Source organism: Cupressus sempervirens, chromosome 8, assembly GCF_028749045.1.
Source record: "Cupressus sempervirens isolate cs-2001-9-10 chromosome 8, ASM2874904v1, whole genome shotgun sequence".
NCBI lineage: Eukaryota > Viridiplantae > Streptophyta > Pinopsida > Cupressales > Cupressaceae > Cupressus > Cupressus sempervirens.
The window spans coordinates 550,860,063-550,887,813 of NC_143125.1; positions in this window are offsets into that span (position 1 = coordinate 550,860,063).

A 27,751-nucleotide genomic window follows, 5' to 3' on the forward strand; every position below is an offset into this window, starting at 1 on the left:
TCTAAGTTCTCCACCTTTACCTAAAACTCAGTCTAGGACTTCCTTAAATACAAGAGGGACCACAAGTCAGACCAACTCAATATTACAACAAACATTAAATGCATGTGTAGCCACAAGTTGGCTAAAATTAAATACACACTAAGTCAGTCCAAACTGGAACAAGACATAGATAATTTGGCAAAAGAAGGCTTCCCAAAAATTGGCACTTAGCATCTACACAAGCTTGGCATCCAAAGGAATGACTCGATAGCAACTACGAACATGACAACCAAAGAAATGACTTGGCATCCAAAGGAAATCACTCAAAAACCAAAGGAACTTGATAACAACTAAGAATGACTCAACATCTAAAGGATTCACTCAGTAACCAAAGAAAAAAATCAACTACCAAAGGAACTTGGTAGCAACAAGAACTTGGTAGATGCTGGCAGAAAGTAGCAAAGTGTAGGATTGCAAGGAAAACTAGGATCCTTTGACATTAGACAACCAGGATTGGAGAAAATGATTCTCCTAAATCATGAAAGTGTTGCAACCTAAGCTGAATCCAACTCAAATTGAGAAATCCATGTAGCATCTTCAACTAGTCTATTCTTCACCTTCATCAAATATTCATAGTAGTCTTTTCCTCTTGCACTTTTACCAACTCTCTGATCTAATATCTATTCAACCTCTTCAATATACTTCTTAGGATAATCATTAGGTATAGCGACTTCATCATCTGACTCATGATATTTATATAGATCAATAACATTGAATATAGGAGATATATCCATGTCCTCATGTAACTCAAATTGATAAGAATTACCACTATCAAACTTCTTCAAGATCTTACAGGGTCCAAATTTCTTCATCTTCAGCTTACTATATGTTCCCACTAGAAATCTTCCTTTCTTCAGATGAACCATTAGCCCTTCACCAAATTCAAAAACATGATATCTCCTAGACTTATTAGCATTTTCTTTATACTTTTGATTTCTTTGTTCCAACCTCAACTTCACTTCCTTATGTAAAGACTCCATAAAATTAGCAAATTCTTCTCCTATAGTGCTTATCTTTTCTTTACCAGAAACATCTCATAAATCTAATATACTTCTAGGATGCATTCTAGTAACAATATCAAAATGTGTTTTCCCTATACTCCTATTCACAAAATTATTATATGTAAACTCAACTTGTGCTAACACTGCCTCCCAATTACTTGGCTTATCTCAAACTAAACATCTCAGCAAATTAACCAAGCTTCTATTCACAACCTTTGTCTATCCATCTATCTGTGGATGGACTATAGAACTAAACTTCAACTTAGTACCCATCTTCTTCCACAAAGTCTTCCAAAAATAACCAACAAACTTACTATCTCTGTAAAAAATAATGCTTCTTGGTAATCCATGCAATATTTCAATCTCTTTAAGGAAAAGTTCAGCAACATGCTCAACATCTGATGTCTTCTTACATGGTATGAAATGAGCCATTTTAGAAAATCTATCCACTACAACAATATGGAATCATACCCTTTCACTATCTTAGGCAATCCAAGAACAAAATCCACACTGATGTCAACCAAGGTTTCTCTAGAACAGTAATAGGTATATACAAATTAGTATTTTGACTCACCCCTTTTGTAACTTGAAAAACTCCATAACTCTTTACAAATTTTTGAACATCCTTATACATTTGTGGCTAATAATACTTCTCTTTCAACAAACTCAATGTCTTATTAATTCCAAAATGTCCAGCCAATCCACCACTATGCTTTTCCTTGATCAGATTCAACCTCATAGAACTTCTAGGAATACACAACTGAATACCTTTGAACAACATACCTTCTTGAATCAAGTACTCATCATAGTTACTTATGTGATCTATTAGATTTGGTGCTTTGCACTCTCTCCATGCCTCAAAAAAATCAAGATCGACATCATACAACTCTTTCATTTCATCAAAACTAAAAACTTCAACCTTCATTTCAATCTACAAAGAATGTCTTCTACTCAATGCATCAACAACTTTGTTAGTAACTCCACTCTTGTGCTTAATTACAAATGTAAATTTTTTCAAATACTCAACCCACTTCATATGTCTCCAATTCAATTTAGGTTGACTTCCCAAATACTGTAAAGCTTTATGATCAGTATATAGCAAAAATCTCTTAGGAATCAAATAATGTCTCCATTTCTTCAAAGCTTGGACAATAGCATAAAATTCTTGATCATACACTAAATAGTTCCTGTTAGCATCATTCAACTTTTCACTAAAGAAAGCAACAGATTTTCCTTCTTGACTTAACATAGCTCCTATTGCACTACCACTAGCATCACATTCAACCTGAAATACCTTATTGAAATATAAGGCAAAGCCAATATAGGTAACTCAACAACTGTTTGCTTCAAAGTCTCAAAACTCTTATTAGCTCCATGTGTCCACTTGATTTCCTTTTTATCTCCTCTCATTATCTTAGTCATAGCATTACAAATAGAACTAAAGTTCCTTATAAGCTTTCTATAAAAATTAGCCAAACCATGAAATTGGCTTACCTCAACTACATTCTTAGGTGTAGACCACTCCAAAATTGCTTTAACCTTCTCAGGATCCATCTTCAATCCTTCAACTAAAATCACAAATCCCAAACACACAATCTTTGCTTGCATAAAAGAACAATTTTTCAAATTAATCCACATTTCCTCTTTCAACCTTTGCAATACTTGTCTAATATGCTCTAGATTTTCTTCCTTAGTCTTACTAAATATCATAATATCATTCAAATAAACAATCACAAACTTACCCAAAAATCTTTTTAGAACTACATTCATCAACCTCATGAAAGTAATCTTCCATTAGTCAAACCAAAAGGCATAACCAACCATTCATACAAACCATCTTTTGTGTTGAAAGTAGTCTTCCATTCATCACCTTCTCTAATTCTGATATGATGATTGCCACTCTTCAAATAAATCTTGGTAAAATACTTTGCTCCACTCAAACAATCCATTATGTCATCCATCCTCAGCATAGGAAACCTATATTTCACTGTTATCTTTTTAATGGCTCTGGGATCAGTACACATTCTCCATTCTCCATTCCTTTTAGGTGCTAATACAACTGGTATAACACATGGACTCAAGCTTTCTCTGAACAAACCTTCTTGCAACAACTCATGCAAGTGTTTGTTAAGTTATTCATTCTTTGTTAGTGTCAATCTATATGGTGCTTTGTTTGGTAAAATAGCTCTAGGAATCATATCCATACAATGAATTATACTTCTTATTGGAGGTAAACCATCAGGCATATCTTTAGCAACAATCTCTTTATACTCATTCAACAATTCTGCAATTTCTTCTGGTACTCAGCTTCCATTAGTTTTTCTTGTTACTCGATCACTACTGGCTCGTACTTGGCTACTATTGACACAACTCAGTCTCCTTGAAATTATAGCGAAACAAAATTTATTCTTTTTTATTTCCTTTTCAAATTTCTTTCCATTAACCATACAAATTTTATTGTAGTACAACTAATCTCATTTAGACTTTCAATTAAAGGCAACAATATTTTCTTCTTCCCATTTACCCAAAGAGTATATTCATTCAATCTTCCATCATGTACAACATATATCATATTGCCAAGGTCTACCCAACAAAATATGACAACAATCCATGGGCATAATATCACACAAAACTTCATCAAAGTAATGTCCAATTTTGAAATTCACAAGGCATTGCTCACTTACCAAGATCTTATGCTCATCTTTGATCCATGAAACATGACATGGTTTGGGATGTTTTAGCCTCTACAACTACAACTTGGTAACTAGCTCTTCTAATGCCATTTTTGTAGAACTTCCACTGTCAGTAATCACTTTGCAACATTTTCTAGCCATCTTACATCTTGTCTTGAAAAAACTTCTCCTTAAAATAGGTTCCTCATCACTTCCTTATTACATAAGGTTCTTCTCACCATTAAATTTTCTCTAGCCTTAGGTCCACTTTGTGAACCCTAATCATCGCCTTGAATCATAATATTTTTGTTACCTTGCCCACTTTCATAGGACCTACATTCAAAAGATCTATGCCCTTCTTTGACACATCTAAAACAATTACCATGAAATCCACCTCTAGGATAAGAATTACCTCTTCCTCGATAAGAATTAGTGCGTCCTCAATAAGAATTACTGCCTTTCCACTTGGTCATGCCTTTATCATCATTCTTCCATTCAGATTTTCCCTTATCTTGCACAAAATTGTTAGATCTGCCACCTTCACCATAAGATCTACATCTACCTCTCTGGAATCTACCACCTCTACCTCTTTGTCTTTGTTCATGTTTCTTTTTCAAGATCTCCTCAACTTTCAAGGTATATTAGTATGCTTCTTACACACTTTCCAGTTTCACAAGACTTATCTCATCTTGAATTCTAGATCTTAATCCATTTATGTACCTTTCAATTTTCTCAACATCATCATCCACATGTCTAGATATGATGTCCAATCTATCAAATTCGTCAGTATACTCCTTCGGACTCATGTCTCTTTGTCTCAAATTTTGCATCTTTCTCAACAAACTAACCTAGTAATCAATGGGAAGGAATTTTTTCTTTACCTTTCTTAGCATTTTCACCCAAGTTCTAATTTTATCCTTTCCTCTCCTTTTTCTATCAGTTTGCAAATGCTCCCACCACAGTGAGGCATGACCTTTCAACCTTGTAACTTCAATCTTCACCATCCTATTATCAAGAGTTTTTTTATACTCAAAGTACTTCTCCATATCAAATATCCAATCCAATATAGCATTGGTGTCCAATCTTCCATCATATGAAACAACTTCCACAACAGGCTTTGAATTTGCTCTAGAAAATACTCTCAACAATCTAGCTTCATCTTGGTCTTCTTCAATTTTTATATTAGGGTTTGGTGCTATTGCTTCATCATCACTTACATCATCAAGATGTGCTCCTCTCCTCTAGGCTATCTCCATAGCATCTAATCTAGTTGCAATTTGTCTCAATGTATCCAATATTGCATTATTAGCATTTCCTATACCTCGAACCATCGTCAAAAATCAAGTTCCTACAAGATTGTAACCCTCTACAAGTTAAAAGTCAAATCTACTAATTTTCCACCCTACAACCCAATTCACTTAGGGTTATACATGATCTAATCACCACAAGGATGAACCTCAAGCTCTGATACCACTTGACATAGGGAGAAAGAGGAACAACTAGGGAAAAGGGTACACCTAGTTGTCCCAATTAACCTGCCAGAGTTACACAATCGAAAGCACAACACAAAATAAAACACCAAGGAGAGAGAACATGATATCTTTATTAATTCATCAAGTAAATAGCATACATGCTGAGCTATGTGGCCTTCTGGGTTATGGCCAATTACAAATAGATTCAAATCCAAACAACCAACTTCAAGTTCACATCTTCTACTTTATCCTCTAAGTTCTCCACCTCTACCTAAAACTTGGTCCAAGACCTCCTTAAATACAAGAGTGACCACAAGTCGACCCAACTCAAGATTACGATAAACATTAAATGAATGAGTAGCCACAAGTCGGTTAACATACTATCCATATTGAATTTAAATATAGACTAAGTTGGTCCAAATTAGAACCAAACATAGACAGCTTAGCAAACGAAGGCTTTGTAGAAATTAGCACTCGACATCCACACAAGCTTGGCATCCAAAGGAATGACTTGGTAGCAATATGAACTCAGCAACCAAAGCAACTCAGCATCCAAAGGAAATCACTCAACAACAAAAGGAACTTGGTAGCAACTAAGAATGACTTGGCATCCAAAGAGTTCACTTTGCAAGCAAAGAAAACACTCAACAACCAAAGGAACTTGGTAGCAACAAGAACTAGATGGACATTGGTAGAAAGAACCAAAGTGTAGGATTACAAGGAAACCTAGGATGCTCCTACATCATTTTCTCTAACATTGCAATGACTTCTTATCAAGTGTTGGATACCTTATGACATCATGAATAATCTTCTTCATGAGTTTGACCAGACAATTCTCTAGCTATAACTCAATGTCATGAATTCATCTTAGTACATCCTTGATCCATTCAATTTTTAAATTGGTTTAGAAATTTAGGGCATGTGTTAAACTTTCTTCTCAAAAATATTGAACTCATCCTTCAATGTTCCTTCATCAAAAAATTTCTAGTATGCCAAATGAATTTCATAGTCTCCTACTTCACCAATTTTACACATGTAACAACTTTGGACATCATGTATTATGATAACCCTAGGTGGTATCAATGATAAAGCTCCTATTGAATTTATTTTCATGGCAATTTTAGGAATAACATGATATTTAGGTGGAGGACAAGTGTCACTCTTCACTAATTGAACATTTCTTACCTCTTCTCCCTAATTCTTCACAGTTGATGATGATCTAGAAGATAATTTTGCATTAGGGTTTCAAAAAAATTGTTTTTAAATAACTTGGCACAAAGATAATCAATCATTTGATCACTCTTCAATTTTAGATGTTCCTTCAATCTCCTTAGACATTGCTTTATAATTTTATCAAATTGCTCAAGATCTCAAAATCTAAATGTAAGGTGTGGAAAATGCATTCAAATTTTTGCTATAAACCTTCATTCATTCAAATTAGGGCTCTCATAAAATTTGTGTACTTAGGTGGAATCTATCTATCTTGGTCACCATTACACTTTTAACCTAGTCTCCATTATACATCTCGGTCAATACTATCTAACTCAACCAACACATTAGTTTGATCATTATGAGTACTTGATTCGTATTGTAATTCTTGGTCAATACATATAGTATTATTGATGCTCAGTATCAATAATGTAAATGATTAATTCTTTTCATAAATTTTTTCTAATGCATCTTATCTTATGCAGCTATGAACTTTGGCACAATCCATATTGGGAACTAATGTAAGATAAGCCATTTGAATATGCAGTTCCTTATGTACCTTTCTTGATCAATTTGAGGTGTTGTGATCACCTTCTACATTAGATTGGATGATCTCATGAACTTCACTTGTTTCATTGTTTCCACCTTCTACCTTCTTCTTCCATGTTTGGTACATTCCCTTCTTTTTTTCTACATCTACTTTACCATTTCCCTTGATGTGTACATTTCTTGCTGTTGGTTCTCGAGTCTTGTCAATTTTTCTCACATGTCCATTCTTGTGAAAACTAATACAAACTATGCTTCCATTCAACCATTTCTTGTAATTTCCTCTAAAATGTGCTATAAAAATTTCTTTAATATGACCATATTCTCCACAATAATGATAACTATTCCATATATTTTAATCCCAATTGTAAGAGTTTCCTTTCTTAGGTGCATTTTATTGCTTTCAAGCTGTCTAGTCAGATTTTTCTTGTGATTTGCATTCATGTTCTCTATGCTCATACTTTCAACAATTGTAACAATGTCCTTTGAATCTAGGTGCAGTAGGTGTATTTCTAGTCTTTGATCTACATTCATGTGCTTGATGACCTTATTTTTGGAAATTAAATTAGTTACCAGTAAATTTAGATTTAGGGTTTTTCATACATGTTTTGTTTCTACAAATTTTTGCAATGTATCCCATTTTTCCACAATGATAGCATGTAGGTTTTCTATTTGGTTTTGTATTTCTTTTCTCTTTGCTCTTGGATGATTCTCCTTCTTTAGTAGATGAGTAGTTCATGAGATTTCCTAATCTAGAGGTTTCACTAGATGACCTTGGTGACCTCATGATTTATTCAAAGCATCTTATAGCTTCATTAGGTTTGTTCAATCTTTCCAAGAGTTTCTTCTCAAATCTTAACTCATTCCTTGGTTGGTCAATTTGTGATTTTAGATTTGTAATATCCATGTCCTTTTTATTTAGTTCTTGATTTGCAAGAAATAGTTAATTCATCATGTCTAACTAAGTATTTTTAATCTTTTTCACATCAAATTATCTTTCTTCAATCTTATAGCCATTTTCCTTTTTTCTTCATCATCTATAGTTCTATATTCTTTAGCTTTCTTGTTTTGTTCATCCACCTCACATATGTTGACATTCTAGTCATGTTTGTTATTAGTGACATACATTTATTTAGATTATAAGTTCCTACCAAGAATATTGTATAGCTAACAATGTTAACCAAGCATTTTAGTTGCTACTGAGTTCTATAGTTGCTACTGAGTCCTTTGAATAGATTTTAGTTTGCACCGAGCAGCTACTACTATGGTGATGATTAGCAGTGTAAACTGAGCATCTCAGTGTATTCTAAGTTTTTCAGTGCAAATCAAGTTGAGTAGTGCTTATCGAGTTCATAGTTGATGTTAAACTACTTAGTATTAACCAAGTGACTCAGTTTATACCAAGCTCACAAAGAATCTAGTGTTGACTAAGCTATGCAACGAGAATTGAGTTATTCAATTTATATGTCGAGTTTCATAATATTTGTTGAGTCACTAGTGTAGACTGAGTTCAAGACTACTTGGAAGTGATTAGTATGGATTGAGCTTCTATGTCTACCAAATGCATGGTAATGTCAAGCATTGACAATGGATGCCAAGTATCAGAACCTCACCGTGTTAGTCTTCAGAACCCAAGTTTCTACACTTTGGCTAACTTTGTAATATTTGTGTAAACTTGTATTATGGCCGACTTTGTAGTTATGTAATTAGATTGGTATATATGTAATGTATTGTATCAAATCTAATGAAATGTAATGGAATGAATATATTAATAAGAAAAGAGTGAATTACAAAGACTACAACAGTATAAGGAGAAACAGATTTTTATTAGTCACAACAAGGTGATTTGTACACAGAGGAATCTCATTTAGCAAACCAAGTTGTAGATCAAAGATCAGATACTGCTTTATCCTAACATGTGGATCAGTCGAATCCTTTAATAAGGTAGACCTAATAGTCTTGTGTAAATCTCTTTACCGAGTGCATACTTCATTGTATGTTTGTAAATCCTTTTGCAAGGTGGACCTAATAGTCCTCATTGCTCCTAATAGGGAAGATCATCAGAAGTGATCATTGTAAGCCTTAACTTTATACTATAGTACTAAAGCTTGTGGGTATCATCACCACCCCAATTTTACTTTCTATTTTGGATGGTTTTTGTGTCACCAAATCTTGTGTGTTAAAGTGTTGTGTATGCTTTCATGTTTTCAATTTCTCATGCATGTAGTTAGATCATAATTCACATAAAGGATTAATTGCTAATTAGGATAAAGTTTTATTGGTTACTGATTCACCCCTCCACTCTTAGTAACTTAGCCTGTCATAATATTTCCAACAATTGGTATCAGAGATTTGTGGTTCTCAAAGATAGGTTTAATAGCTTGAACAAAGATCAAAGGCTATGGAGGTATTCAGACTTGACAAGGCTATTGACAATGAGAAGCTAGATTTGGAATTGGCTATTGGTCAACTCACAAAAGAAAGAGAAAAACTCTATCAATCCCTAAAAAGAAGAAAAGATTTTGCAATCTAGATGAATGATCCACTCTACATTGAAGAAATAATTGATGACATCCATTCAAGCAATTCAAATGAAGCTGATGAAGCAATCAAAGAACTATTGGAAAAAAATAGTACTCTTCAAGAAGAAGTAAGAAAACTAAGAAGAGAGCAAGAAATTTAGTTAGTAAGATTGTGTGAAGTCATGGAAGAGAAAAAAAAGATAAGAGAAGAGATAGAAGGAAAGAACAATGAAATTCAACACCTATCTCTTCAGCAAGCAGACTTCATTGATTAGCTCACAAATGCAAATGAAGAAGTCATGAATCTAAGATCAAAGAATAAAAAATTGTAGAATGACCTAAACACTAAAAAGAAAACCAATGAAAGGATGATGAAATCTCAAGTAGACATGAATCAGTTGAATGAGAAAACTCATTATAGACAAAAGGGAAAAGTAGGAATTGGATATACAGAAGAAGGTGAATCATCCAAGCAAGGAGCTCAAAAGAATAAACCTACTTGCAGTGATTGTGGTAAGATACATCATACGTCAAATTTTTTTTTATAGCAACAAGAAAGAAAAATTCAATGGAAAATGCTACAATTGTAATCAACATGGTCATAGAGCTAATGAATGCAAAGAAAAACCAAGATTTGAAGGCAAATGTCAGAAATGTAAGAATCATGGACACAAGTCATCAGAATGCAAAACTACAATATTGAATCCAAAAGAACAGATTGTAAAAGTTATATTTGATTGGGACTATAACACTTGGTGAATATATCATTACTATGGAGATTTTGGACATATTGGAATGAATTGTGAGAAACATCAGTTAAGGAAAAGAGATACTACTAGAAGATGATTCATTTGTATAGAACCTAGTCATCTAGCCAAAAACTCTATGAATATTGGAAGAATTGAAGATGAAAAGAATGAAAAAGCTAATAACATCAGAAAGTAGATGAGACAACAAAGGGTTCCAAAGTCTACTAAAAATGAAAGTTCGAGAAATGATGATCAAGTCACTGAAGAATTGGGTGACTCCACCATTTCCACTTGATTTCTTAATGGAGAACTAGAACTAGGATATTGAAGAAGACATCAACATCACTTCTAGTTGATAGGAGAAATGATCCATAGCAAAATTCACGATGCAAAGGGATTAATGAGTAAGAGGTACCAGTTACTACTAAGTTACCTTCCTTACTGAGTGAGGTTGGGTTGTAGACTTTATCGAGCAAGGTCAAGATGAACTAAATCTTATGTGGTTACTGAGTCATGGAAGACTTCCAAGTATTCAATGCAAAATGAAGTGGATGATAGTCTATCAATCTGAGAAACCAAATGTACAGGCATTAATGCTAAAATTTGGTAAAAGGAGTGAAATCGATGTCATTTCTCACCATGAATTTTGAAAAGCTATTTGTGCAGAGTGATCTTCGAGAGCTTTTGAGTGATTTGAACAATTTTTTACCAAATTTTTCATATATGTTGGTTCATGGTGTGAAATAGAAGGTGCTATATTTCAAGATTACTACTACCATTGTGGAAATCCTATATCCGAGCGGAGCACAATCTCAAATCCTTCTAAAGGTACTCTTAATCAATGACATTCTTTCTCATTTCAAATGCATAACAACCTCTATAACAAACTCTATGCTCATTTAAAATTATCTATATGATGGATCAAAATAGTTTACCTCAAGGTTTGTGTTATTTCATACTTTCTCATTCAAATTATGTTACTCGACACATACTATCTCTAATGCTCAATCATAATTTCTCTTCTTGTTGATACTTGGCCTCAACTAATTTGCCACCTTCTATATGACTCCACATCCATATGCTCTATTTTCTCAGCATTTATTGAACTTGGGTTTTATAGGAATACTCGGTGATGAAAGACTTGTTTGGATCCTTTAGAGTTTGATATATATGAGATTATGTAGATGTATTTACAATACATGACTTGACCTATATAGAGTAACTTAGACACAGTGATGACCGATCAATTATGCCTTATATATGACTATGTGTTTGACACTAATAGACAGAAAAACTAGAGAGATCAATAGTAAGTGGGTTTTGCATGCTAGATAGTCCATTGAGGGATTCAACTTTAAGTAAACTCCATGTCAAAAAAGGATAAAAGAAAGGAAATTTAGGCATCAGGATGTGTGTGTGTCCTTCTAGGAACAAGATCCAACTTTCGAAACTATTTGTAGTCAAAAGAATGGTAAAAACCAAGTATTAAGCCACCTAGACTATCAGAGTTTAGAGAGAGATCCAAAATGAGAACAATCCCCCAAGAACTATCTAGAGTTATGTTGTATTTTCATAATGCACACCCCATTTTTCCTATAAAGGGGGACCCACTATTTTATTTTTTGGTTTTTTGGATCCCTAGTCCAAGTTCTAAATCTTTCCTAGGGTTGTGCCTAGTGTCTTTGGTCAAATCTGGGTCCCGGTTTGAAAACCAAGGTTTTGGAAATCATCATCTGAGAGGGTAAGTCATATTTTTGCAAGAAAAATGGGGCACCTAGCACACCTCACCAGGTGCACTAGTGTGCCAAACCTTTGAGGAAAACACTTCCTCTTTGAAGTGCACAGTAGCGTAGTTGTGCACCTCAATGAGATATGGTGGGTCCTAGGTATATAAAACCTAGGGACCCCTACCCCTCTCCCACTTTATTTCTTTTCTTTGAACCTTCTTAGTCACACCAATGTAGCTCTCCATGTGCGATGATGTGCCATGCTATGTCTCCCCTCCACTTGCACACAAGACACAAAAAAAAAAAACTTTAAACACCAAAAAAGGTGCACAAATGCACATCATTTTACTTTGCAAAAATTTAAAACATTTTAAAATTTTTAAAGAAAAATATTAAAAAACTCTGAAAACTCACATAAGTAAATGTACACAACTATGCACCTAGTTGTGCACCTTTTTTGTGATAATTATATATAAGGGTGTGCATCAAGCACAACCCATATCTTAAAAGCTTGACAAGGGTTTAGGTGCACCTAGCACACCTCTGAGGTGCACTAGGTGCACCTTTTTTTGCATTCTAGGGTTAAAATTTGAGATTTTTTATATGTTTTCAACACTTAGGGTTTTTGGGTTTTTTCTATGTCATTATTAGGGTTGGTATTAATTGATTTTTCTTTAACTTCAGACTAATAGACATTTTTTTTGTGCTAATTCAATGGCTTCTTCATTGTCCTCGCTTGCTATAAAGATGGTCTCAAATCCAGTGATCTTCAAGTTTTAGGGTGTTCCAACAATGTCATGCTTCCAAGATGATTATTTAGAGATATAGGATACTAAAATCAGTCATACTAACTAGATAAATTCTTGGTATTGTCCAACAAGCCTATAGAGAGGTCCCCATTGATATCCACTTTGATCTAATCGTGATTAATCAACACTGCATCACATCAAGTATCAATATAGTGCTTGAAATTGTTCATGACACTAGTGGAGAACTATGTCTCTAAAGAAAGGGTTGTAAAGAGTATAATTGAAGAGATTATCCTAGATCTCTAACCTAAGAACATAGAGAAGGTGTTCCATCTTCCAAAGGTACATTAGTTTATGAAATTAACCTATCACCAGGTGGAAAGATGGTATAGAGAACATATAGAGGAAGCATATGAAATCATCTAGTCTTCATACCTCATTGAGAAGAATCCTCTAGGGTGTAAAGCAGGTATAGTGGGCATGAAAAGGGGTTATATGAAAGATGATATTAGGTATTCTATAATAATATTGAGTAGAGTCATGGGGTTACCTATATCAGGATGCTTGAACATATGGATGGTGCATTTTATTGAGACTATCAAAATAGTAGAGATGCCAATTAATTGGGCTTTGATTCTTAGTGCGAACTTGGATAAGTAGCTAGTGGTAGTTAAGAATAACTATAAGTTCTACATGACATCTTATTTGGTCTACATATTAGATGTAAGGGCAATGAACTATCTCAGATTATTTAAAATGGGCAATATGCAAGATGAAAATGCACGGCCATATATAGTTTATCAGCAATTTGTGAAGAAAAAGCTTTTAGAGCATAGCAAGGATTATAGGATAGTGAATAATGCATTTATATTTGCAATTATCTAGTTCACTGAAGGGGATTATGTAAAGAGGATGTCAAAGGAGGCAGTGAAAAAGATTTCAAAAGTCAGAGCCTACTACATCCAATATTGAACATTTGCTTATTTGAGAGTAGTGGGTGCCACTCTCAATCCCAAGAAGCTCCCTAGATATCCAAGTGACCAACTTATATTTCTAGAAATAGCTTGACAAATCTTGTCTGCATATGACAGAGTTAAGAAGTAGCATAAGATAACCTAGGTGTGGCCCATTACTATAGGACCATTCAGTGTGGTCTGGAGACAAGATATTCCATATTTTGATCCTAAGTAGGATTATTATCCCTTGAAGGGATATCACCTTCCTCATCCCTATTTTGATAACATCAGAAGAGTGTAGTATTTGGCTGGTAAGACATTTCAACATGAAGATGCAATTGAGGATCATTGGATTAATGTAGTAGATGACTACGATATCTAAATAAGGGATTATTGTAGGATGACTCTTGATTTGGAAACTAGTAATTTAAATATTAAGGCTACTTTAAAGGTTGTGCAACAAGATACTAAAGATTTCCTTGATCCATTTTTCAATAGGGACAAGCTTGGTGATCAACCCATTATGAATGATAAGATTGATAGGGAAGAAAAATTAGATATTAATCACAAGGCTAGACATGTCATCAAATTGACCAAGGATTGGATTAAGAGACCTTTCAAATTTGATCCAATTCCTCAAGCAATAGTATTCCATGCTACAGCCTACCTAGCAAGATGTTGAGGAGCCAAGGTAATAGCACTTGCTTTTACAGCTTAGTCCCTAGTGAGGCTAGAAATAGTACACCAACTTGATAGAGAAGTTGGATATTAGAGGGCTCAAAAGGGTAAAGGAAAGAGGAAGAGGACATCTCCCAAACAAGCTAAGCCAGAAGAGGAACCAACTCAAGCATTGCCATAGCTTGGGGCATAAAATGTACAAGGGTCAGAGAATGTTGAAGTTACACAAGCCTAGGATAATCTACAAGTACCACCACCAGATCAAGGGTAAGAAGGAGCTAAAATGGAAGTACAAGAAGTGTCTCCACCGCAACAATAGGTACAAGCTCCCCATATAATCCTAAGTGAAGAAAGATCAAGACTCTAATCAAGAATGGACAAAAGTTGATTAGGAGAGTTATTCCTTTCCCATCAGTCCTAAAAGTTATCCCAAAAGGAGAGGAAGAAGAGGATGATGAGAATGAAGAAGATAACCTTCCTTTGAATTAGAGGACTCATCTTGCTAGAGCTATAGAGTTGGAATAGAATAATGGGGACACAACCCAAGCACAGAATAGACACAATAGGAAAAGAAAAATTTTATTAACTATAAAAATATGCTAGTACACTTAGTGCAGAGAAAATAGACTTCTAAACATGCCCTATGGACTTACAATAGCATAAATCTGGAGATAATTTCTCCTTTTAGTACCTCCTCTCAAACTTCACTTCGAACTGCCTTTTACAATGCCAGATATGTTCTTAAATAGACCCCAAAGGGTTAAGGATTAGGAATAAATTCTAGAAAGTGCTAGTTGACATCCACTGACCAAATGGAAGGATCCAAAAGTCACATTAGAAGTCAGCACAAAATTAGAAGAATCCAGAAACGGTAACCAAACTTTCAGGAGGCATAACTTTTGAACTGTAGCTTCACTCTATAGCCCTATGGACTAGATTTGCTTGTCCCCCATTATTTGGCCCTGTTTGAGCTCATTTAATGCTCCTAGCCTAACTTTGAAGCATTCTTAAGATGTCTCCAGAAACTGAAAAACTGCGATAACTTTTAAACCATGGGCCTTTTGACTAGATTCTTTTTTTGGAATGCTCTAAATTAAAATGACAATCATTCGACCAATTTACACCTTCTAGTTCACCAAAATGATGGCTCAATTACATACTCCTATTTTTTTGGCATTTACATGTATCCCAAGGTGTTCAAATACTCTAACCTAGAACACTGATAGTGGAACTGTGAGAGTTGGAACCTTTATTTGACCCAAATGGTTATCCAAAAATGAAAACACATGAAATAGAAACTAAGTCTAAGTACATTTTTTTGGGTGACATAGGGTTGCCCTTATACCTCTGGATGCTCTTGCATCAGACACCTAGGGTAGATTGAAAAGTGACCCTATCACTTTATGAATGGTAGATGAAATCCCAAATGGGAAACCTCAGTTGCTGATATCCAAGTTGAGTCCTCTATCGCCCATCCTTTCCACTTGACCAAATACTCTTCATACTACCTATTTTTGGTACTCCTACCCACACGATGATCTAGAATTTCTTCTATCTCCTCCTTAGAAGCAGGAATTGGACATGGCTCTAACATCAGCTCCTCATCTGCACCATCATCATGATACTCTCTTAAGTTTGCAATGTTGAAAATAGGAGAAATGTGAATACCATATGGAAAATCCACCTCATATGCATTTCCTAAATTATGTTTCTTCAAAATTTTGCAAGGACCAAATTTCTTCATTTTTTGCTTATTGTAAGTACCGGCTAGAAATCTTTCTTTTCTTAAGTGTACCATGACTAGATCCCCTACTTGGAACTCCTTATGTCTTCTCCTTTGATCAGCCCTAGCTTTATACTATTGGTTCATCTTGGTAATGTGTGCCTGGACCTCCTGATGGAGACACTTGATATGTTTAGCAAATTCTTCAACTTCAACACTTGTCCTCTCCCCTTGCTCCATCTTCTTCAATTTTGGTGTTGTCCTTGGGCTACTTCCATATACAATTTGGAATGGTGATCTACTAGTACTCTTGTTTATAGAGTTACTTAAGCAAACTCTACTTGTGGTAGAATCAAATCCCACCACTTGGGCTTATCCCCAACTAAACATCTCAGCAAATTTCCCAGACTTCTATTTACCACTTTTGTTTGGCCGTTAGTCTACAGGTGATGTGTGGAATTGAATTTCAAGTCTATTCTCAACTTCTTCCACGATGTTCTCCAGAAATACCTCACAAATTTAGTATCTCTATCAGAAACTATACTCCTTGGGAGACCATGTAGTCTTACCACCTCTCTAAAAAACAAGTCTGCAATATGGACAACATCATGAGTTTTGTGACATGGAATGAAATATGCCATTTTGGAGAACCTATCAACCACCACAAATACTGAGTCATTACCCCTTTGTGTCCTCGGCAATCCAAGTACAAAATCCATACTTATGTCCTCCCATGGCTTTGATGGGATAGGAAATGGCTGATATAGTCCAATATTGTGACTAAATCCCTTGGCCACTTGACAAATCCGACAATTTTGTACAAACTTCTTCACATCCTATGAAATTTGAGGCCAAAAATAATGTTCTTTGAGAATGGCAATGGTCTTATCTTGACCAAAATGTCCTGCCAACCCTCCATTGTGTTTCTCCTTAATCAAAATTTCCCTCATGGAACTCCTTGGAATGCACAATTGACTACCCTTGAACAACATACCATCCTGAATCAAATAGTCTAGCCACTTGGTTCTATCTACAGAAACAGGCTCTTTACAAGCTTTACATGCTTCAACAAAATCAGGATCCTTAGGGTATAGATTCTTGAGTTCATCAAACCCAACTACTTCAACCTGCATTACTATAAGCAATAAATGTCTCCTACTTAGCACATCTGCAACCTTGTTAGATTTTCCACTTCTATGCTTCAACACAAATGTATAGCTCTGCAAGAACTCTAGCCACTTCATATGCCTTTGATTAAATTTACCTTGGCTATTTAGGTACTATAATGCCTGATGATCAGTATACAAAACAAATTCCTTTGGCAATAAATAATGCCTCCATTTCTTTAAGCCCTGAACTATTGCATAGAACTCTTGATCATAAATAGAATACTTCTTCTTTGTATCATTCAAATTTTCACTAAAATATGCAATAGGCTTACCTTCTTGGCTTAATAGAGCTCCAATAGCATTTCCACTAGCATCAAAATCCACCTGGAACACCTTTATAAATTTTGGAAGTGCCAACACAGGTTGTTCTGTCACCTTCAGCTTCAGGATTTCAAAACTTCTCATAGCTACAGTAGTCCATTTGAACTCTTTTCTATCCCCTCTTATTGTGTCAGTCAGGGGTGCTCATATGCCACTGAAATTCTTGATGAACTTCCTATAAAAACTAATCAGACCATGAAATGATCTTACCTCAGTAGCAGACCTTGGAGTAGGCCATTCCAAGAGGGCTTTTACCTTCTTTGGATCCATTTTGAGACCTTCAAGTGATATAACAAACCCCAAGTAGACTAACTTCATTTTAGCAAAGGTATATTTCTTTAGATTAATTAACAGTTTATCTTCCCTTAACCTTTCAAGGATACTACAAATACGCAATAAATGTTCTTCCAAAGTCTTGCTGAAAATTAAAATATCATCCAAATAAACAATAACAAAATTTCCCAAGAACTTCTTAAGTACCTCATTCATAAGCCGCATGAAGGTGCTTGGGGCATTTGTCAATCCAAAGGGCATGACTAACCACTCATAAAGACCCTCCTTGGTCTTGAAGGCTATTTTCCACTCATCTCCTTCTTGTATTTGTATCTGATGATAGCCACTCTTGAGATCTATCTTTGTGAAATACTAAGCTCCACTCAAATAGTCCATGAGATCATCCATTCTTGGCAAAGGAAACCGATAGTTGATGGTTATCCTATTTATAGCTCAAGAGTCTATAGACATCCTCCACTCTCCATCCTTCTTTAGTGCCAGTACTGTAGGTACTGCACATGGACTCAGGCTCTCCCAAATCAAGCCCTTCCTCAATAGCTCCTAAACCTATCTGTTTAGCTCCTCAATTTTAGTAGGAGTCATCCTGTGAGCAACCTTGTTAGGAAAACTAGCTTCCGGGATTAAATCTATCTGATGACTAATTTTCCTTACCGATGGCAATCCTTCTAGAACATTATCAAAGATGATATCTCCAAACTCACCTAGTAAATCTAAAACTTCAAGTGGTATTTCACTCCTACCTTCTTTATCTTTCCTAGGAATCAAAGCATAACACATAAACTGATGTTTCATGCCATCTAAAAACTTCCTTTCATCAACAAGACAAATCCTAGCACTGCTACATACCTTTTCACCTTCCTTTTTCATGGGCTTTAGTTTGTGGCAAACTCCATCCTTTGTTAGAGAGTATGTGTTTGCATGACCATCATGTACTGCATGCCTATCAAACTACCACAGTCTACCAAACAATAGATGGAAAAAATCCATTGGAATAACATCACAGAGAATTTCATCATGGTAACTCCCAATTTTGAACTTCACTCAACATTGTTCACTTACTAGGACCTTATGATCATCTTTCACCCAAGCAATCTGATAGGGCTGGGGGTTTCTTTTCCCTCTTGAGCTTCAACTTAGAGACCATCTCTTCTGATACCAAGTTATCAATTAAACCACCATTAATGATTACATCACAACATTTATCCTCACACTTGCACCGGGTATGGAATAAACTCCTCCTTTGTCCTGGTTCAATCTCACCACTTAGTAGGACCCTTTCATTTACTAAAGTCTCTCCTCTTTTTGCATCCTCTAAATGTGATGATTGTGCATCCTCATCCACATGAGCAACCCTAGCTTGACCCTTAGCTCTCCTATCTATCCTTCCTTGTCATTGAGGGCATTCAAAGGCACGATGACCTTCTTCATTGCAATGGAAACAAGTACCATGGAAGCCTCCTATTCCTTGTCCACATCCTCTACCTCTTCCTCTCTAATTTCCAAAGTCTTGATCACAAGAGCGATTGAAACCATCGTTCCTCTGGTTCCTACTAGTACCCACATCTTCATTTTTCTTTTGGGTTTCATTTCAGCCTCCAGATAACCTACCACTACCCCTTCCTCCTTGACCATGCCCTCTTTGTCTCCCTTCAAACCTTTTATTTAGCTTCTCTTCAAATCATAGGGAAAACTAGTATGCCTCCTCAACACTGGTCATTCTTACCAGACTTAATTCCTCTTGGATACTAGGTCACAACCCACTGATAAAATGAGAAAACTTCTCCTTAGTTGCTTCTGCATGCCACACTCTAATTAGAAGTTGATAAAACTCCTCTATATATTCCTGGACTGATTTTCTTGATTGCTTTAACCCATGCATCTTCTTAAACAAATTAAGCTCATAATTAATAGGAATGAATTTCTTCTTCAATTTGTCCGCCATACGATCACACCTTGTGATATTCTCCTTTCCTCTTCTATTTCTTTCCAATTGAACCTCTTGCCACTAGATTTTTCCATGGCCTTTCAGTTTGGCCTTTACAAACTTAACCCTTTCTGGATCCCTGATATCCTCATAGTCAAAGTACTCTTCGAGTTCATTGATCTAGTTGATCAACTCATCTGGTTTTAGATTTCCAAAAAATACACCCACATCAATTGTAGATCTTTTCCCAAACTTAGTAATGGCCCTAAAAAGCCTTTCCTCTACCTGATTTAGAACTTCCTTGTCAACTTCCCCTTCTAGTCCAATTTCTTCTTCTTCATTATCGTCCTCACTTTCATCACCTGTAGTAACATTTGTTCCTCTACGGAGCTCCTCCTATAATGCTTGAACGTGCCTTTGGAGGGATCTAACCTCCTTAGTATTAATAGCTCCAAACCTTCCGCTATGCTCTCTTCATGGAGGCATCTTCTTAATTCAAACCCACAATTGCACAGTCCTAGTGCAAACTACCTCACAGTCAGTGTTCTGTCTACACACTCAGGAAAACTAGGCTCTGATACCACTTGATGGGGACACAACCCAAGCACAGAATGGACACAACAGGAAAGAAAATTTTTTATTAACTGTGAAAATATGCTAGTACACTTAGTGTAGAGAAAATAGACTTCTAAAAATGTCCTATGGACTTACAATAGCATAAATCTAGAGGTAATTTCTCCTTTTAGTACCTCCTCTCAAACTCCACTCCGAATTGCTTTTTATAATGCCAGATATTTTCTTAAATAGACCCCTGAGGGTTAAGGATTAGGAATACATTTTGGAAAGTGCTAGTTGACATCCACTGACCAAATAGAAGGCTCCAAAATTTGCATTAGAATTTGGAACAAAATTAGAAGAATCCAGAAATGGTAATTAAACTTTTGGGAGGCATAACTTTTGAACCGTAGCTTTGATTGACGAACCGTTTACATTTTTGAAAAGCTCTCGAAGCACTCTATAACCCCATGGACCATATTTTCTCATTCTCCATTTTTTGGCCCTATTTGAGGTCATTTAATGCCCCTAACCTGACTTTGAAGCATTCTTAGGATGTCTCACAAACTGAAAAAATTGCGATAAGTTTCAAACATGGGGCCTTTTGACTTGATTCTTTTTCTAGACTGCTCTAAATTACAATGACAATCATCCGACCAATTTACACCTTCTAGTTCACCAAAATGATGGCTCAATTATATACTCCTATTTTTTCAGCATTTACACATATCCCAAAGTGTTCAAATAGTCTAACTTAGAACACTAATAGTGGAACTGTGAGAGTTGAAACCTTTATTTGACCCAAATGGGTATCTAGAAATGAAAACACATGAAACAAAAACTAAGTCTAAGTACATTTTTTTGGGTGACATAGGATTTCCCTTATACCTCTAGATGCTCATGCATCAGAGAAGAATCTATAAAATTACATCACCATCCATTCTTGAGCAACTTATTCAGTCTACTACATTAGAAGATGAACTACAATAATGGATTGAAGTGCAGGAGGGCAAAGGCATTGATGTCTTTTAGATTTTAGATTTTGATTTTATGTCAATTGGCACTTAACTATTAGGAGATAAAATAAGGGATACTCCAACTAATCAACATTAATAGGAGGATTGGAGTCAGTTGGCACCTTAGATAGAAGGACCTAAGATAGCTCCACCATCACCAAATCAAGTTACATTTTGCATGGATAAAGGTGTTTCTACTCCTCTTCCGTAGAGAAATAAAGAAGAATAGGTCCAAGAAGAACAAGAGGAAGAGCCACAAAAAATACCCACCAATGAAGTGTTAGAGGAAGGGAAAATACATGAGAAACCTCAATAGACATCCCAAGACATATAGGTGAGAACTGTGGACTCTAGAGATACAAAGACTCCCAATGTAGATTTCTCACAAAAGGAGAGGACTGTAGAGAAAAGTAATAATGGAAAGCACATAGAAGAATAAACTCCTTCCTCACCAAAGGGAAAATATCCAATGGAACATATTTTGAGATGGTTGAGAAAGGAGGTGATTAGAAACAAAAGGCAATGATAAGATTTTGAGGAAGAAGGAATGAGAGAATTGATTGAATTCCTCAGGAAACCTGAGTCACCACCAAAAGATGTATACACATTGGCCTTTGTGATGAGTTATCAGAATTAGGCTTTATTTTCTCATTTTTCTATCCCTCTACCACAAATAGATGTTGAGGAATTGACTCCAAGAGATTACCAGATAAGAGAGGTTATGCTTGGGAAACCCACATTGGAGACTACTAAGTTGATGGTGACAACCGAAATTAAAGAAGTGTTTAGGCACATAGAATAGGATGAGGAAAAATTTATAACACTTTGGAAATAAAATGAGATCCTAAAAGGATATCTAAATGAAGTTGTTGATCCTTTAGATCTTGAAAATCTTGAAGAGACTTTTAATGCAGTACTGGAGAAAAGGGATAAAGAGATTGTGCAGCTAGACCCATTTTTGAAGAAAAAGGTGTACAAATTATACAAGGGAATCTTAAGTTGCCACACCATATGAAAAATAATGTAGATAAGCTAGTGGCTATTTTGAATTAGGATTTTGGTTTGATGGATGAAGTACATACCTGGGGCAAGGACCTGCAAGCACTATAATTAATTAAGGGTCAAAGTTATTAGATCTTAATGGAGGTATACACAATGGAAGAGTTAGATAAAATTGATGATTAGATAAAGAAGATTTTGGATGGCAATAAAGTAATGAAAACATTACATATGGAGATTCATAAGCTCAAGGATCAAAACCAAAAGTAAATTTTGGAGGCAAAGAAACATTATAGTAATGTTTGTTTAGATATTTTTGAAGATGATTCAAGGGATAAATTTATAGTTGTAGAAGTAGTTGTTGAATAGTTCTAAAATACTTTTGAAGAAGCTTCTAATGATGATGATATTAGACAAGCATTCAGAACTAAAGAAGTATTATGAGATATGGATTTGAAACTTGGATATTTTATGAAGACTAGCATCAAGGTGGGCAACTATAGGTAGAAAGTGAAAGAAAAGTATAAAGCCTTAGATTTTCTAGATGCAGCTCAAGTCACCAATATTATTGAGAAATTCAAGAGAAAATACCCAGACATAGCTCTAGTATAAAGGGGAACAACACCTAGAAGCTAGAATTTAGTTTTGACACTTGGTGAAATTTTGCATTTTTTGAACCTACTTCTGAGGTGCATAGGTGTGCTAGTTGCACAAGTGTGCAGGTACACTTTTTTCAGAGGTGCACCAAATTTTTTTGAAGAATTTAGAGGTGTACAAATAGTTAAGTACCATTTGAAAATTTAGATCTTTCCATATATCAAAAATACATTCTAATAGTAGTTTAACTCCTACAGACACCTAGTGAAGATGGAGCTTCTATTTTCGGCACTTCCAGAGACCCTACCATCATGTAATGGCTTTCTATTTCTTATTTTCTCATGCTTTCCTTGTTTTAAGACATGTAACAGCTCATGCATCCATTTAACAATATAAATATGGATGGAGTCCTACTAAGCACCAGTTAGAGAGTTAGTTTGTACATAAATAGATTTGTTTTATTAGTTTAGAAGCATATGTTTTCATAAAGATATATCTCACTCTCAACACAAATTGAGGAGAAGATTTCTTATAAATTTAGGAATGTAATATGTATTCCAAACTACCATTATTTTGATGCAATAATATATGCTATTAGTGCTTTCATTTGGAGTGTAATGATTCTTGCCTAAGTGTGTTATATTTTGTGAATGTATGTTCATTACATGTAATTGAGCCAATAGTTTTATTACATTATTCTAGTTGTGTGATCTTTTAATTCTAGTATTTGCCATGGGTCTACAAATTCCATTGACATACTTAGTTTGAGAAGAGATCACTCTTATTATTCTTGCATAGCTTTTTGTCTCACATGAGTACACTTTCCATGGCCTAAGTGAAACATCTTACGGTTACTGAATTCTCATTGATGATTGCATCAGTGGAATTAAGGAAGTGTTTCTCCTTTTTTCATTGGTTACCTACCAATATTTTCAAAGGTTTAACTTGTAGACATGTTGTTTCTATAGCTTATGTCTATTAGGAATTTACTTTTCATGTTATTTTCTTAAACTTACTTTTACCCGATCTTCATTATTTGATTTTACAAACACTTGGTTAATTTAGGAATTCATATAGTCACATTGTTAGACTATATTCATTAATTTTTTTAAAAAAAAATAGAGAAATATATTTCTTTTTGTGTATGTTTTATTCTTTTGAGATAGCAAGTAGATTCTACATCTTATCCAAATTTTTTAGAACTATTAAAGGCCTCCTTGTGAACAAATACATTTATCTTCAACTGAGTAGATTCTAGTAGGTTGCAATATTATTCAAAACCTTGGAGTTGATCCCAAATTATCTTTTCAAGAGAGGAGTTTGAAAGGATTCTTGTCATTAAGCATCATGCAAAATGACAGCTCATCAAGTTCCTAGAAACTAAAAAGGAAAATGAAAAGAGAGAGAGGATTAAAGGCATAAAAATAAAAATGCATATATTTGGGTATACCTTAGAAATCATACTAGTTACTAAGGCTGAAGTACTTCAAGCTATACACATAATTAGTATTTGTATTCCATGGATAATGATGAGTGAAATGGATAATGATGAGTGAAATGTATGCCCCCACATTATAGTGATTGCAAACACCTTGATAGGAGCAATAGCTTTAATGAAACCATACATGAATCCATAAAATAATATTTCCACAATGGGAGTCCCCCAAGAGGAGAAACACATCAAGGGAAATAAATAGATACAAAAAAAAAAAGATAATCACAAAAGGGATCTACAAACTAAGGGGTCAGTAAGATCATATGATAATATGTAATATTTGTATTACTATCCTAGGCCAAATGAACTTTGTAGAAATGTAAACATACACTCATAACATGCTACCAAATTTCACTCTTCTAAAGTGAGCTTTGTGAGGAGAAAAATTTGTTAAATGTTACAATGCACACAGTTAAAATATCATCTTAATTAAAGGATTTCAATCACCCTATTAAAAGTGATCCTTGTTAGAGGACTTTAGAGGATTCCATAAGAATGTTAGCCAATTAAAGGATTTACTCATGATTTTTAGGTTAGGTGAACCTTAATCCAAAGGATTTATCCAAACTTATATAATTGTTAGAGTGTAACAGTAGGACTTGATCTGATAAAAATATAACTCGCAATTTTTGATCTCTATTTCAATTCTTTATTCTACTTGGCATTCATTCCCCTTTTTCTAATTGCTTATTCAACGTTCAACCCTTCACCTCCTTAACCCTTCTTGCTTAGTATTCCAACTATAGGTTCATTCCTTCGACAACCATATGAAGAAATGCCTCTAGACTCCAAACTTGGACTTCCATTTGCTTCTGGCCTTGTAGCTCCTTAAGTAGAGAATTTTAATCTTTTTTCACTTAATCAAAATCATCCATCTTAGGAATAGGTTACAATCATTGAATCCTCCCTTCTTTCCATTATGATCCCTCTAGAAACTTCTTTTACAATACTCATTAAATTCATCTTCAAATGATTTATCTTGAATTTTGTACCACTAGCTCATCAGGCATATCATCAACATGATTCACATAATTAAAGAAATAAACTTATTTTGCCTTAGATTCATCAAATCTTCATTCAAACTCTTTATTTTTTCACTTGGAATATAACTAACTTTTGATGCTCAATCAACACTAGGTTTCTTAATATAAACTAAATCTTGCTCAGTTAATACTATAATATTTTGACAGTCGACACATACTAAATTTTGTTAATGCTCGAGACATACTAAATTGTTCTTTTCTCGGTCATAGCCATCTTTTTGCTTAGCCTAAACTAAATTCTTGGCTTACACTATTTGTTTAGTTAGGCTTGGTAAACACATTCTTAATGTCTAGCCTTCTTCTTGTCTTTGCTTCAATATCTTTTCATTGTAGCCTTAAGTAGATAAAGAATACACTATATCATCAATTTCTTACTTGGTCTTAGTGCTCCTTTTATACACAATATAACTCAACCTTTCTCTAGGTACTCTTGTTATCCTTTCTTTTGAAATACTCTTCAGCAATCAGTCAAATGGTAGCATTATGACCAAAGTTAGCAATTGTCTTACTAGCAAGAAGCAATTTTGACATTAGTAACAAAATAATGATTTTTCCCATGATAGGTTTCTATACTTCAACAATCTTCCTTTTTCAACAATCTCCCTCTTTGGCACTAATGGAAAACTAATACCAATAATAATACCCAAAAAAAAATTTAATACCTTTTATTAAAATGTCTCCCTCTATGATTAGTATTTTTCCTTCCTTTGTATAGGTTATCGTTTTACTTTGCAATCTATCTTCTTCTTTAGATAAACTCTCTCTTCAAGATATTTAGTGTAAACTCTTCCTCTTTTTCTAATAAAACTCTACCTCTTTTCCAAAAATGCCAAAGACTCATCATCTATTCATGCAAATATCAACAATTCAATTTTTTCATGACAAGGTATTCCCTCTGTCACCTTGCTTGTGACTGTAAATCTTATATTTTAGTTCCTTCCCTAATTTAGATAGTTCCTAAAGTAAGATCCATTGCATCAAGTTGTAAAGTATTTCATTCAACTTGGTTGATGCAGGGCACTACTATTACTTCTTTAAATAGCTTGAGATAGGGGTATCACTCCTAACTTACCTCTAAGATATTCATGTGCATCTTTAGGTAAAGCCTTTGTGAATATATCAGCTACTTGTTCCTTTGTATTCACATATTCCATTCTCAGTTTTTTGCCCTAAACTAATTCTCTCAAATAATGATATTTGATTGCAATGTTCTTTTTCTTTGTGTGCATCACATTATTCTTTGATATATTTATAGCACTTGTATTATCACATTAGATTATTGTAGGTTCAACAATTTTTTCCTTCATTCCTTTGAGTAATTGTTTGATCTATACCACATTTGTAAAATTCATTGTAGCAACCACATATTCAACTTCAACAATAGATTGTGAAATACAATTCAATTTTTGGCTAGTCTAGGAAACTAATCTTTTTTCTAAGAAAAATGCTCAACCACTTGTGCTTTTCCTATCATCAATATTTCTAGCCCAATCAACATACGTATAGGCTCTGAAGTCAAAATTTTCATTCTTCTTTTAGTATAGACAATAGTCTTCTATCCCTTTTAAGTATATCATAATCCTTTTAACACACATTAAATGATTTTCCTTAGGATTTGTAGAAAATCTTGCAACAATCCTGAAACCTAGTACAATACTAGGTCTACTATGAACTACATATTGTAACTTTTCAATCATAGACATGTACAATGTTTGATTTACCTTAGTAGAATAATAAGTTTTGGATGGTTTATGTCCTATCACCATGGGAGTTCTAACTAGTCCTAAATCTTCCATACCAAAGTCTTCAAGATTTCCTTTACATACTTGTACTTAGTAATATAAATACCATATGTTATCTAATATACTTGTATTTCAACAGAGAAATTTATTTCTCCAAACATAGAAATCTCAAATTATTTCATCATTTCATTTGCAAATGTCTATCTTAATTTTTTTTTTTCCTCCAAATGTGATATCATCAACAAATATTTCAGCTAGTAAAATTCCTTTACGGATGTTCACAAGATGATTGAATGGTATTTCATACCATGCTCTAGGAGCTTGCTTTAAATCATATAAAGATTTATGAAATTTACACACCATGTTTCTATTGTTTGGATCAAAAAATACTTCAAGTTGTTCAATGTAAACGTCCTCTTCTAGTATACCATTCGAAAATGTTGACTTATCATCCATTGATAAACATTGAATCCTTTATAAGAAGAATAAAAAAGAAGACTTCTTACTCCTTCCAATCTTACAACTAGGGAAAATGTCTTTCCATAATCAATTC